The following is a 12,135-nucleotide window of genomic DNA, read 5'->3' on the forward strand; positions in this document are numbered from 1 at the left end:
CCACAAGCTAACAGCTTCACATGTCTTCTGTTGGATCAACTTCCTGAAAGCTCTTGCTGTGGAAAAGCAATAGTTGAAATGCTTGCCCTTTGCTCAGCAAATTTTAAAACTATGCATTTATATAAAAATACATTTCTGTATATGGTAATTAAATTATATACATATATACTTAATGTGTAACATTTTATACATGAGTAAAGAAAAAGTGATCCTCCCTACTGCATTAGCATTTCTTTTCTGAAAAGTTTTCTTCCAAGTACATCCAGTACCTGCTCTTGCCACGCTTCAGGTTCTTACAAAGAAACATCAGAATGAAAATGAGGTTTTCCCAAATCCACTGCTTCCTAAGCAACTCTGAGTAGCAATAGGGTTGTCTTTTTTAATCCCTCCTTTGTAGTTGTAGTTTAAGGCTTTTAAAAATATCCACAAAAGTATTAAAGTGCCACTGCAGATTTAGAAAAATGTTTCTCCACTACCACCTCATGCATATTTAGAAACACTTTGCAAGTGATTTCTTTTTAAGAAAGTGCTTAAAGAAGCTGTTTTATTTCCCCATCATTGTGATAGCCTCAGTGAGCGGATGCTGAAATGAAAGATCTCAGCACACACAGTGTATTTACAGAGACAAAACTGGGAAGCTTACCAATTACAAAACATTACCAGTGAACCCAAATAACACCATTCAGAGTAACTTGGAGGGTTCCAAACCACTGATAACTATCCTCAGCTCACAGATAAAATGAAATACACAAGTTAAATGGCATCTTTTTGATCAGGCAAAGCATGAACAAGGTTCCCTCTCCTATCACTCAATCACATGCCTATTTACATTTCTTAATTGCAAACACAGGCAGAAGTACATCACTGTTATGGCACAAACCAGCACAAAGCCCCCAAACAAACAAGAATATGCAGTCATATGAGCTTTCCTGTCCACACACACAATGATAGTACAGATGGACGCAATCAAATTAAATATTCACAACACAGACTCAGCTTATACCAGCAGCCTTTTAATTTCAGTTCCACCATCCTGCTGAGGCTCTTCTAAACCACAAGAGCGCATTTTCAGCCTGCCCAAGGTGTGTGTTCTCACTCCTCACCCTGCTGGCACTGGGGCTCCCTGAGCCAACTGTTACAGGTCAGATGGATGGAAGAGGCAGAGAACAATTCACTTTCCCTTTCTTGTGCTGCCTTCTGTTCTTTAGCTCCTTCCTGAGATCCCCATGGAGTCAGCCTAGTGCAGGTCTGCACTGGGGGGCTGCCTGACTGCAGCAGGGCTGGACAAGGGCAGCTGCAAGGATGGTGCCTCCTGCCACTGCAAGTTCTCCTCCCTCCTGAGCAGCAGCAAAGAAACAGAGGCAGGAGTGAGGGGTATAAATGTAAATCCTTTTAGCCACGCATCCCTTCAAAATAAACCTCAGCCTTGGCTTCCTTAAACAATTCTAATGTTAAATGACAACTTGGTACCTTTTCTTTAAAAACTTGTAAATGGTCCAAATGTGACATACCAAAATCTACAATTTTTAGAGCAACTGCACCAAGACAAGCTGGGATACAGGCATGTGCTAGAATGGTGCATGCAGTCACTGTGTGCACATTCATTCCACTTGCACATGTAAGCACGCCTCCAGGGTTTGGATTTGGAAGGCAAGAATGTAAACAGAAACAGTTTTGAAGTATAGCTGGCAGCTTGTGTTTCTGTGTACACTTTAGAATCTGGAAGGCTGCCTGGAATAAATAGAATCAATTATGTTCTTCGACAGTAAAAGGAATGTAATTTTAAGGGAATTCTAGAGAGATGCTATTTAAATCAAACTCCAAATGAACACTTCATCACACCTGCAATCCCTGACCTTCCTAAAGCACCTTAAACATTTTTCTCCTGTCAAAAGCTTTGGGACATCTGGACTAGCACAAACAATCTCTAGTTTTAAGATTCCATTCAAAAAGAATAAACATGCATGAGGGAAGACAGCAGGAAGATAAATATGCCTTCCATGATACAGATTCTTATTTGCTTCCATAGCTTCCACTTAGCATATGAATGCTAATTTATATAACCTATTTTCTTATAGGTTACATAAATAACATCATCTGATATAGATGGTATAGTTCCTTATTAAGAATATGATATTACAAATTTAGAAAATTTGGTTTTAGAAAACTATGACAGTTTTATCACCTCACAGATGAAGACATGCTCTGCATGTCAGAGGGACAATCTAGGGGAAAAAAATATTATTGTTCACTTTAGCAGACATAGCCTGTCTGTCATCAGCATAAGCAGCTACAGTTACTTTTGAGGCTCTGCAAGAAGTTCTTCCCTCTCTAAAGAACCAACTAGCAAGAAATGTAAGTAGCATACAAGGAAGCAAAAAGTGCACTATGCTGTAATATTGTACTGAAGTGTAAAGTATGGGATGCTCATGCAGGGGTAAATACATCCCAGTGACTGAGCACTGAACAATCTGCACTGCTGTACACATCAGCCACTGTTCCAAAACCCATTCAAAAGGATAGACTGAACACTCCATACAATTTTATCAGCCCACGATTGAAATTGAATGAGTCATTCAGCAAACTGTTACACTTTAATTGAAGTCCATTAGTTTCTCCAGTCACAAGACAAATCCCATTACACTGTTTTTACAGACAGGATGTAGCAATGTTTTATAATATTATGTGGCATCTTTGGTATCAGAGAGCTGCTCATTAGGATTTGTGTCTGGATTTGATTTCTTTTCCAGGCAGAAGTTTCCTTTAGACTCCTTGTCTTCTATTCATTTAACAGTCCAACAATTTATGATCCTGATTTACTGTACACCCATCTGTAGGTTAAATGATTTTCCTGATTCTCTATCACACTGACAGAAGTATCAATTACAGGTATGACCCCATATAAACTTTTCTGTGGAATTCCCAGAACAGAAGCAGTGAGTTTGTGCAAATAAAGAGTTCCTGGAACAAAAACAACACTTTTCAGAATGCAAGGGAGATTTCAACCTTTCTAAATGCCAAAATGTTTTATTCTCACCATCAGACAAATCAGACTCTCTAAAACATGAAGAGAACTGGACAGAGTTGTCTGTCTCATTTTGCTGCTGTCCAAACCTGCTGTGTGGTGACAGTAAGACTGACCCAGACTAGGTATTTTCAGTACTGTCCTTTTGTTCTTCCTCTTTGCCAAGCTGGCACTCTTCCAGAATCTAGGAAGACTAGTACAAAGATGTCTGAAACTGTCCCCCATGAAAACATTATTATACACAGATTTAGCTGGTAAAAATACTGCTTTGTTCAGAACAGAAAACAGCAGACTGTTGCACTGCAGGCATGTCTAATTCATACGTATTGCTTTCGTCCTTATTTCCCAGAAAACATGCAGATACCCGGAACTCCTTATCTGATCACAAACAGCAGCCCAAGGGAAGCAAACAGGAGGATTTAACACTGTCAAAAACATCTTAGCATTTTGTTTCCTTCTGAAACAGGCAAGTATTTCTAAATACTACCAATTTTATTTGTAGTTACCCATTTCTTCCACCCTTGAAAACCAGTGCTGAGTACATTTGCCTTGTCCTAGACTGAGCTAAAGACCCCTAAAATTATTGGCAACATCTGTAGAAAAATAGTACTGCTGAAGTACTAGATTTTTTTTTTCCTGAATACAAAAGCTCACTAGACATTAGTGAAAAGCAGTTTCAGTTTAGTTAGATATGACAATATGGGGTAGCTACGCTTCAGAGCTGTTCTCTTTAAAGTTATCTTACATCCAGATTTTTTTTTTTCGGAATACAATATTCTCCTAGTGACTCTCAGATACTATGAATAAAAGTAATGGTGAGGTCATCCTGAAAAAAGAAGAACTCACTACAAAGTATTTCTCAAGAGGAGCTATATGTGCTGTGTTGCTGCAGGATCAAACATGAAACAAATCCAAGATGATCAGTTTAAAAAGATTTACTATTGCTGGACTATTTTTTCCTTTCCAAGTGAACCAAAGTCCTTTGTGAATTTTTATTCTGAAATCCCCTTGCTCGCCCTCCCCCATCCATGCAGGCACAGTGTTTATAGCTTCCCTCACTGCCTGGGAGCCATGAAAACAGGATCACGAGAAAGAAGCATTTTCAAGTTGCTGGTGACCTCCAGAACTCCCACTACGACTGTGCCTTCTCCCTGGGGATCTCATGACATACCAAAGGCAGAATATTTGTCCTAGAACATTTTCTTCCAGCTAAAGGCAGAACTTTTTCTCTTTGTTAAACAAAGAAAAGCCTGGAATTAAATTTTCCTTTTTAGTCCAAAATCATTCACTAATTCCATCCCTAGCTCCACCAACTCAAAGGAAGGATTTTTTTATTTATAGAGTACTAGTAGTCATAAAGCACAACAAAAAATTAGAAAAGCAACATACCATCTATTTACACTTCACATAGCTGCTTACTCATTATTTCAGGAATTAGCTTGGCTTGCTGTGTAGCAGGATGAGAATTACCTTTCCACCTGGCTCTGTGCTGCTCCTGCACAGTAGGCTGTGAGCTCTGAAGGTCAGTGAGCAGCACCCAAATTCTTTTAAGCTGTTTAAATCAAAAGTTTTAAAGTTTGCTAACAAAATCAGAGCAACATGCCATTCCGTACCCATAGAAATAAGGTTTTCCTTTGATTACATATTTTTGTTTAATACTCCGTTTTGCATGGCTGAAAAACATTGTTTTATGTGAACACCAGGAAAAACACAAAGCCAAAGCACACCACAAAACCTTACTCTGCCCCTTGCTGCAAATATTAATGATTTCAATGTCAGCTTTTACATGCAGTTCTGCTTTTGGAAATTAGTGCCAAACGATGTAAACAAAAGCTTACTCTAGAATGTAACTAATGAAACCAGGTTTGAGAAGTAACAAATACTGGTTATATAACAAAAAAAAAAAAAAAAAAAAATTCCACCTTAAATAACGCTGTTTACATTTCTTTCCATGTTTCTTCCCATCCTCCCACCTTCCTGGGGTATTTGGAATGCAGACAGTAAACAGGATCTTTAAAAACAGGAAGTGCTGGCACACAGACAAGGAACCAGAGCAGAGTTAATCCAGGTGTTCTCTGCTCCAGTCTAGGATGAACCCCCACTCTACATAAGCAGCTGTGTAGCAGACCTGTAACTCAGATCCAGGGCCTCTCCCAGTGTTGACCTCCCCAAATTTGTCACTTTGGCTTTTAGAAGTAACTGCTGCAGCATGATGAACCTCCAGTTGCACTGAGGAAGAGGAAAGATTTCCTCTCCTAACTGTCCCTACCCAGAAAGGCAGGGAAAGAACTGCAATAAATTCTGGAGGTACTGCAGACCTCACACAGTTGCACTTACCTCTCTGACACAAGCAACGGTGTCAAGAGTGTTCAATTATTAATTTACATTCATCTTTACATAGAATAGTCATCCTGTGAGCCTTTCTTTACTGAGAAGCAGCTGAAAAAGACATCAGATTCGGACTGACTTACAGTATCTTGTTTACTTCCCATGTAACATTTCTTAGGATGCAGTCTGGCAGCAACTTTAAATTGAGATAAAGTGCTTCTGCTGTATTAAGTTACTCCAGACCCTGAAAGCAACCAATGTGTAAAACCAGAAAAGCTTTTGCAGTGGCAGTAGATAGCACCATTCTTGCATCTTCACAGACTTTTAATAGTAAACCTAGAACACTGAACTGGAAACAGAAATTTCAGTTCTGTAATCCAAATATAAATTAGCTTCCCAATTATGCTATCTTTACAGACTTCTGCAGCCAAATAGTAGTAAACAGGAGCATGGGTTTATTCTGCATGGACTTACTGAGTTCAGTTAGCAGAAATCATTATCTTTTATTTACTGGCAAACAGAGGATAGCATGCAACTTCATTTTTGTTAGAGGATTTGTAAGGAACCACATGCCTCAGCAAAAGCCATGAGAGTAGGTTGTTTTATTTTTCTCTTTGTTTAAACTCCTCAACTGAAAAACTAAAACAATGCTTTCTCCACTGAGCTACTCCTTAGCTCCCTTTTCAAAACCATTTGTTGAGTGAAGGAAGTTTGTAGCAGAGTTAACACAAAGGCACAGCCACTGCAATGAAAAAATTCAATTCTGCAGCTAAATACACTTATCCAATAAACAATTGAAACTCACACAGTTCTTAGCAGGTTATCCTATAAAAGACACATGGAATAAGTCAGCAGCAAACAAATTCGGTGCCGTGCAAACCCTGCCCTGTGGAAGCTGTTGTCTACCTCCACTTGTAATCACAACAGGAAAATACCACAGCTTTTCAAGGGTCAGTCACAAATGAAGTCCTACTCCCACAAATGAAGTCCTACTCCTTACCATTTGTTTGTGATACAGTCAATGGTGATTAACTAAATATTAATTTGGCAGTAGATGATAACCCTGCTGAGAGGTAAACAGCAACAGTTTTCCATAAAATATTTTCAACAGACCAAGATTGTCCTGCCTACCCCCCACACCAAGTGGGGATAATATTCATCTGCAAAGAATTTGGCAACATTAATTGCTCCCATCAGGCTTCATCTCCCTAAAGGTCACAGATCACACTGGTGTACTGCACCTAAGCACACAGGAAAACTGAGCCTTCTATATGAAACAACACTGCAAGACTAAATTCCCAATTCTGTAAACTTATCTGACTGCTTCACATAAGTTACAAAGAAAAGTTTCTCTGAAACCTCAAGGAGTGTTTATTCTCATTGTAGCTGTTGACCCTGGTTGAAGAGCATTTTTCTCTGCATTTACAGGCTGGATACCACAATCGTGATGCTCAAGACATCAATACATTTGCATCTGTGGTTCAACAAGTGCAAACAAACATGATTCACTGTGACTGCCTGTGTCAGCAGGCCCTGCACACTCCAGCCTGAAGCTCAAAACCAGCTCTGGTAAAAGAGGACAGGATTCTTTAGCATCCTTAATCAAATGGCTATCATTCTTGTACATGACTTTAGAAACATCTGTTATGATTTGATGTTAAAGTTCCCTGCAGAATTTAGGCTGCAGATGAAACCAAATGCCTGTTAAACAATATCAACATTATTCTGCCACAGTAAGTGTACAAGGGAAAGAGGAGAGTGCAAACAAGAGAGACAGAGTCACCACCATGGATCCTGTGGTGTCCTGCTGGTCCTCCAGTGCCCTTCAAAGTGGTGACAAAATCCCAGTGGTTCACTCCCAGTCAGATTTAAACCATCTCTCACGAGCATGAAAAGCTTGAGTGGTTTTTGGCTCCTCATTAGCAAGAGAGGTGAGAGTAGGCGTGGTTTTCCAGATCCTCATTAGCATGAGGCAGAGTGGGAGTAGTTTTTGGTTCCTCACTAGCATGAGAGGTGAGAGTGGGCGTGGTCTCACCATTGCACATGGTCAGGTCTTATTTTGGTGGTCATTAAGGGTCTCCTCTGTGGCTCATACGAGGCACACATCCCTAAAACCAAAAGTCCTCTTTGTGACCCCACTCCTTGGCTTGTGCAGTTACACACCTGTTCTATAACACACTCCAACAGAGCATTGCTGTGAAAAGCATCACCTTTGGTCAGAACTGAAACGCTTCATTTTTTTGGCTCATGCACAGGTAGCTCTGGTGTTTCTGCAAGAAGTTTCACCACTGAGCAAGTGTTTAAGGCAGATGCTGGAAATGTTATTATCTCTTTCCTTACAGCATCTGCTTTGCAAACAATGTTGTGCAATACAAGCATGGTAAGCACGGGGCTACTGAAACTCGAAGCTGTGTGTTATACATCCCTTCTTCCTCTACTTCAAGCTGTAACCCAAATTGTTTCTCTAACAAGGTCAGCATACCAGCAATTTGTAGTTGATGCATCAGAAAGAAATGGCTAGTGTTTGTCTGAATAGATAATGTTTGCAGTGAACATGAACTTCCAAAGAAGTGACATAAGCTCATAGGTATTTAAGCAGTGACTATCAGCCACATCTCTGCAGTAGTTTAAGGATTTTCCAGCTTCTCAGTTTAGAAAGTCACTTTCATACCCAGATTAAATGGTTTGAGACTAAGGCACATGCAGCCTACTACTACAATCAGAGCTCTGTAAGAAGGATATATTAAATTGAAAGGCCTTTATTTTAAAAAAGTCAAAAAGGTACTGGTAGTAATCAGTCACTGTTATTGAGGAAATTTTACACATTTATACACAAATGGAAGTACTCTTTAAATACATAGATGGTTCTTCTTCATTAATGTTTTTCTAGGTTTCTATATTCAAAAATACTGAAATTAGTTTTCATCCTGGTGAAGTTTAACCATGGAATAGAACAGAAGACAACAAAAGCTCAAGTGTTTTGAATTTAACTTCCACCCATTAAAAAAACAGCAATTAGGGAAGCATATCTATCTTGCAAAGCATCTTTTTTGTTGTTTAAATAAATGCCTGCTCACATACCAGGACAACAAGAGACTGGAATCTATAATCATGCTTACACTTCTTGTATCACCCTGAAGCTGTTTGTGATACTGCACGATCTGCTGATGTGCAATGAAAAGCCTGGAAAAGAGGTGATGAAAGAAGACCTGAAGAGCTGGATTACAAAGCACTTTGACAACATATTCAAGAAGAGTTTCCATTGTCAGGAATAGGTTTTGCTATCCTTTCCTTCATGTATAAACTCTGCTATTTTATTGCCTGTTCACTTCTGTTTTCATCTTTATCTCTTGGTGGCAGTTTATGCCATCGCTCCTGAATTGTCAAAACATCCCAAGGTGGAGCTATCTGAGATCAAGGCAGTGCTGCTGAGCAGTGATAACAACAGCAGTGCTTTATCCTCCATTTCAGAGCAAGCTGAAGAGGAAGGCAAGTTATTAGAATTTTGTATGTTCAACTTTGGTTGAACATGAGCAAAAGTGTTAATCTCTACCTTCTCAAATAAAATGTTAAAATCAATTTAAGCCCTTTTTTAAACTAGCAATCTCTTATCCAAAAACTTAATGTAACTGTATAACTTTATCCTCTCCAATTACAGCATTACAATTTCATTTCTTACCATCTTACACTAAAATACAAATGCAATTTATCAGAAATCGATCTTTGTGAAAAACTTGCTGGACTGGCAGTGGAACTCACAGGCACATCCTCAACTATACATCATAATCAAGACTATTCCAGATGTCTGGTTGTTGCTTAAAAATTAGCTCTTAAACACCAGAAGCCTTCTTGGGACAAGCACTCTTTTACAGTACTTAACACCTGAAAATTGAAGATTTCAGAGGTGACAGCATGAAACTGCATGAAGATCAAACACAATATATTTATCACTTCCCTCCCACCAGTAGAGACTGCCTTGATAAACTGGTAAGTAGAACTGGTTGTTCAACATCCACAAAGGCAGAAGAGCATTTTTCAGCGGTATTAGTATCACTTCCACTTTTATTATTAGTCACAGCATTTCCTGATAATTCTGTAAAGAGCTGGGAATATAAATAAAAAAATGACTAAGTGTTATGTTTTAGAGTCTAAGCAGTTTAACGACACCACAGGCGTGTTTTGGAGTATTTGGAATGCTAGTTTTGACTTCCCTTTTCCCAGAGGAAGTTAGCTCTATCTAGAAAGTTCTTTTGTTAGCACCATTAACTTCCGTCTTTCAAACTGTGCCGGTAGTCAAGAGTCAAGTTAAGTGTTTTCCAGATTTAATGAAAAGTATCTTAATGGCACAAGCACCGAAGCTGGATCACAACATTCCTCATCACAGAAAGTGTATGTATTGAGTTGTGTCAGAACTGAAACGGAATAGTTTGAGAAAGAAACAATTCCCCTCCACTCTGCCTGCCTGGTAAACAAGCCCTTACCCCTCTGCTCATTCTCCCTCGTTTGCACTTGTATTTTCAAGCATTCCATATTGTTTGCCAACGTCTTTACAGAGATCAATCTCCTCACTTTTCCAGCAAGTCAGATGTCAAAGTCCCAGGGTACTGGAAATTTTGTTCTGTTAGATTCAGATCACAGAACAGGCATGTATTTCTACTTATGGCTGATTAGTCTCACAAGAAATGCTGAATCTTGAATATTTTCAGTTCAGTACTGTTCAGTTTCTTGCATTTTGAGAGCATTCAAGAATTCTTTTTCATTATTAATTGCTGATAGCTAAGAGAAGGAACAAGGTTGCAACAAGGAGTAACTTCTTTATTCAATAATTTAGTGTCCTCTGCAAGGATCCACAGTTAAAGAGCTGATTTTTTCAACACAACAATAGTAATTTCAGCAGAAAATTCATGTTTTTGTAAGAAGTGGGACCTAATTTAACAGCAGGAGTTAAAAATCTGGAACAGTGTTGGAACATATTGGGCAAGAGTCATTCATCACCATTAACTGCTAGATTAAGTATTGGCAAAAGACTGACTAATGAGTATGAAAAAGAAAAACCGTGAAGTCCTAATGACAGATAAGTTTTTGACATGTTGTATAATCTAGGAGGCAACCATCCAGCTTTCTCTTTTCTGTTGGAAAGGAAATAACCCATGGGATGTTTCTCTACATTTCTTTCCCTTAGAAAAGGGTCAGAATATACAGATTTACCACAATAAATATGACTCAGCTGACTCAAAATTTCAGGGAATTTACAGCCAGTCTTAGTCAATTCAGTATGTCTCCTGTGTTCAACAAATATGCTTTGTGGTTCACAACCCTCAAAAGCTACATCTGCAAATCTTTCTTCAGTCAGGTGTAGGCAAAACTGCCAAGGTTTTCCTGCATAAAAATCTATGAAGGTAAGTTAATTTAAGCAAATGTGTTAATGAGTAGACAAAAACCCCAAACAACAAACCCAAATCTCTTTGGGATTTATCTAACACTCCACTGGTGAAAAGCAACAGGACATGAAAGCAGAGATCACCGAACCTAAAGCTGAATGTTTGACCCAACTGTCTGTTCTTAAACTCGACTGAAGCAGCCACTTCTATTGCTGCAAGTCAGGCAAAGCTTCACCAGTGCTCCATCATTCTTCCTGTTCAACTTGGCAAAGGTAAGCTGGCCTCTTACAACTTTGTTTTTACATTTCTGGAGCTCAGGTATGTGAGCGTAGTTTTCCAGAGACAGACTATAATCATTCCCAGGGAGTTTCCTCAGCAGACACAATGCACCAAGTGCTTTTATCCCCTGCTTTGCTGGCTTTAAGAACACTGGAAATAGAGAACAGGTGATGATGTCTACTATCCCTCACATTCCTTCTTTGAAGTACAAAGGCCTCTTAGACTGCCTTGCACAAATTCTCTGCCCAGAATTAACTAGAAAAATACTTTTATAGAATTCAAGTGTAGATACATCCCATATAAAATAACATATGTGCTAAGTATTGCTTAGACTGAGAAGTCAGATCCAGAATTACATAAACTGTACTCAGTGCTGCATTTCTATATGGCTACAAGTTAACGTACAGGATCTATAAAAATGACTCTTTTTCTTTTTAAAACCAGTTTAATTCTCTCTATCCCCTAGCTGGGCTTTGTTTTGTGCTGGATTTTTTGTTTGTTTGTTTGTTTGGGTTTTGTTAAAGTTAATATTATACCAGTGCTGCAAAAGCAAAAAAAAAAAAAATTAAAAAAAAAAAAAACAAAACAAAACAAAAAAAAAACACCAAAACACAATAATCAGAGTATTATTTCTGGTTCATTTAACACTTCATTAACCATTCCAAAACAGATCTGTAGAGCAAATTCACTTGGGAGGAACCTCTGGAGGTTATTTTGACCAACTCTGTAATCAAAACAAATCACATACATTTGTTATGTATGTGATTTATGTTTGTCCAATTAAATACAGAGAGAAACAAATCTATTCTCTCCATTGCTCCCATTTGGATTAGGATACTACAAAGAGACAATTGTAAGAGAATTCCTTGCCATGACACATTCAACTTCAAGAGCAAAAGAAAATTCCCATCCAGTTTTAGCATAAATATTTTTGTGGCCTCTTCTAGTCATAGCTACAGACAGGCATCATCCCCTTGGAGCAGCTGGATGTCTGGCTTTTTAAAAGTATGAGACAAAACTCCCACAAGCATGGACTGCAAAACCCCCAAACCTTAGCTCACACTAGAAGCCACATCTGTTCTCCAGTTAGCCAAAGTGTAAATTCTTATTCTTTCCCTCCAA

At 38.7% G+C, this 12,135-nt stretch overlaps 1 protein-coding gene across 2 annotated transcripts in view; it reads right to left on the reverse strand.

Moving 5' to 3' along the window:
* The window catches only part of PIK3CA (phosphatidylinositol-4,5-bisphosphate 3-kinase catalytic subunit alpha), a 42,153-nt gene that overhangs the window by 26,811 nt on the left and 3,207 nt on the right, over positions 1-12,135 (reverse strand). The window lies entirely within an intron of this gene.

This window comes from Lonchura striata, chromosome 10 (genome assembly GCF_046129695.1).
Source record: "Lonchura striata isolate bLonStr1 chromosome 10, bLonStr1.mat, whole genome shotgun sequence".
In the NCBI taxonomy this organism is placed as follows: Eukaryota; Metazoa; Chordata; class Aves; order Passeriformes; family Estrildidae; genus Lonchura; species Lonchura striata.